This window comes from Gossypium raimondii, chromosome 12 (genome assembly GCF_025698545.1).
Source record: "Gossypium raimondii isolate GPD5lz chromosome 12, ASM2569854v1, whole genome shotgun sequence".
In the NCBI taxonomy this organism is placed as follows: Eukaryota; Viridiplantae; Streptophyta; class Magnoliopsida; order Malvales; family Malvaceae; genus Gossypium; species Gossypium raimondii.
The window spans coordinates 21,194,528-21,198,225 of record NC_068576.1 but is presented as its reverse complement, the minus strand read 5'-3'; positions in this window follow the sequence as shown (position 1 = coordinate 21,198,225).

Here is a 3,698-nt window from a genome sequence, read left to right as displayed (position 1 = left end):
ATCCTCTATTCCGGTCCTTCCAATCAATAGGACCAGCTCTCCTATAGCATTGCCAATATCCAGAGCCGTCTGACGATCCATTAGTTTAATAGGGATATTGTAAACCCTCAGCCAGAAGGTGACATCTAAAACTCATACAAGTCAATTTCTTTTCCTTTTTCAAATGGCACCATGGAGAATAGGCAACGATCAAACAGCCAGGGCGAGAGATTTAGAATATGACTACTATCCTCAATGCATCCAAATTTAACAATGACGGGCCCCTCTTTTAGCGCTACAAAATCCACCTCCGCTTTTGTAAACCATAGCGATTTGAAAACCCTATACATTGCCTCCATGTTCGGTGGTTCGATCGCCATGATTCTACCGATCTCCCATGACTCAAAGCCACGGGCATTGTTAACTTCACTTGTACTAACAACCCGAGTGGTCTCTTCTTCTGAGAATTTCAGCTTCTCTAGAAGTTCATTGATCTCATCCATCATTGTTCTCAAGTTAGTATCTTGTCTTTCTTCCATATGTCGCCCAATAGGTACCTATCAAGACAACCAAGAACCAAAAAAAGGCCAAAGCTAGACACACTCGAAAAAAGACAAACACAAACGGCGAAGAGAGCAGAGAAAAGACAGCCAAACCAGGTAACAACACAGCCAACCCACGAACACACAGGGAGCAAGAAACGAACAAACCAATGGAAAATTTACCAAAACTAACAGATCCAGTGAGGGCCTAATCCTACACAATCAGAGAACAGGAAAAAGGAGCCAACCCACGAAAAGAAAAGTCCAGTCCCCCGCCTAAGCAAGATTCGTGTAGCGCAGAAAACCCTACATGCAAGAAACCATGCAGAAAACGTAAAAAAAAAGGAGAAATAAAAGAAAAACCACAGAACATGCAAGAGAACACGTAAAAAAGGTGATTAGCTTCACCCGGGTCAAAGACCTGACCACCGTGGGGACCACAAACAACCAAGAAAAGAAAAAGTCGTAAAATTCATGCAAACAACACCCAAGAAACATACGAAAAAGGAAAGCCAAAGAACATAAAATCAGAAACCTCCGTGAGGACCATGGTGGCAACCAGTTAAATCTCACGAGAGAATCGTAAAACCATACAAAACCAAACAAAAAGCAATGCAAACCAACGTAAAAGCACCCAAGCAATCAATGGAAATAGAGAATAATGGAGAAAATAATAAAATAAACCAAAAAAACTAAAGGAAGAAGACAGACGGGCCCCACACGCAACACGTACTATCCAGTAGTCCAAAAAACCCTCTACCACTGAGAAAGGAAAAAGCACAACCAGGAAACAACAGGCAACCCCAGTACACGAACCCCGATGCACCAAAACAGCGCAATAGTCTTGTCACCGAACAAACACCGTCTGACACCAATCACCAACAACTCAGACGCACCCCTAAACAGAAACAACTAAACAAAGACGTAAGAAACAACACCAAAAGAAATCACACAATCAAACCGCCTTTACTTCCATAATATTCAAAGCGAATAAGGTAGACACACAACAAAATTTCAAGAACCGAAATCGTCCAAATCTTGGAGAAAAAACAGAAAACGCGCGCATGCTACTCTCGCTCGCTGCTTCTACCAGGCAACCCTACTAGGCGACATTCTTTTTTTATCAAAAACGACCCAAAGGGTCAACCTCAATTAATAGCATCATGAATAATAATGTTATGGATATCCGACGGATACTCCATATCGAAATACAAATCATTTTTATTCCTAATCACTATTTTACATAAAAAATCTGCAGCGTAGTTTCTATTGCGATTAATCCAAATTACTTGGACTGATTCAAATTTGTTGAAAGCGTCACATTCTCTTCTAACGCACTGGCCCAAAATGGTAATATCCATCCTTCTTTTTTTGACCGCGTTGACCAGCATGGCACTATCCGACTCCACAATTAATCTACCCACCTTTAACCGTTCAGCCAGCTTTAACCCTTCTTTAACGCCTCCAACAATGCCCAGATAACATCCATAGCCTTTTCCTTGAAAGTATAGCAGCCCCTATCACAAGGCCATTGTGATCTCTCGCGATCGCTCCCACTCCTCTGCAACCATTTAAAACAGTAGCAACCACGTTAATTTTAATACTGCCATCAGGGGGTTTTTTTCCAATTCTTCTTCACCAAATTAGTTGACATGACCGCAGGCTTAGTAAGATTGAAAATTCTGAAATCTTTGCTTAACGTTTGCGCCCTTTCCCATATCATCTCCGCAGCATTCATCTTCCCTTTAAACACCATATTATTTCTGTCGTTCCAACTGTTCCAGAGCAGGGTTAAAAAATCATCAGCAGCCTTTTTGTCAAGCTCCCGAAAAATATCCTCAAGCTAGTCGATACAATTTGTGAAATTCCTGTCGAGCAGACTGTTATTTAAACCCCCAGAAACAAGGATTTCACGCGCCTTAGGACAGTCTTTCATAGCATGAATCAGAGTTTCTTCACTATTTTTGCACCTCGGGCAAGAATTATTAAAACACTGACGAATGGGAGCTATATTGTCAAAAGTTGGCAGAATATTATGACCAATTCTCCAGCTAAAGATTTTGATCTTTAGGATCATTTTGAGTTTCCAAATAGCGCGCCACAAAAATCTATGGGGGTCAAAGCCGACTTTCTTAAGAATCATCCATGAGTATGTCGACTTGGTTGTGTAGGTCCTATGCGGGTTTTGTAACCACGTTCTGGTGTCTTTGACCCCATTATGGGGAATGGTCAAATTACATATGCAATCCCCCAAAGAGTCACCATAAATCTCCTTAACCCTCTCTCTTTTCCACCGCCTATTTCTGTTGTCACATAGATCCTTGACTTTTCTTTCATTGTCCTTGAAAGGGATCCGACACACCGACTCACCCATGATGCCTTCCATACCCCAATGGTCCCGTCTAATGTCTATGGTTTCGCCATCGCCCACTAGCCCCCTTTACTACCATAATATCCAAAACGAATAAGGCAGACACACAACAAAAAATTCAAGAACCGAAATCGTCCAAATCTTGGAGAAAAATAGAAAACGCGCGCATTGCTTGCTACCGCTACCAGGGGACATTCTTTTTTTTTGATGGGGTACCAGGCAACATTCTTTTTTTTTTTTGATAAAAAGACCCGAGGGTCAAACTTCATTTAGTTAATAGCATCATTTAAAACAGTATTATGGCTTTCCTTCAGGTAATCCATATCGAAAGTTTCAGTACAATTTTCAAGCATAGCCCAACTACAAAGCTGATCAGCGGCTTTATTACAACAGCGTGGAGCCCACTTGAAAATAAAACTAAAACTTGGGTTCAAAAAATTTAGCAAGTCCCGAATGCGATGGCCCATAGTTGACAAATCAAGATTCGGTCTTCTAAGGCGGTTAACCAGATTGGCACAATCAGACTCAAATTCCACCTTGGTCCACGAATTATCCCTAGCCAAACTAATGCTCTCCTCAAGCGCGTACAACTCAGCCCAATCCGCATTGTAGTTCCTGTTAAAAACCCGAGCACGCCCCCAAGACAAAACCATCATGGTCTCTGGCAATAATTCCAAAACTAGACTTTCGGTCTTTTACAGCAGCATCAAAGTTAATTTTAACCATCCCCTGGTTTGGCTTCCGCCAACCCTTTTTCACAGCAGGCTTCGGTAAAGACGGCTCCTTCAACAGATTAAAGATGCGGA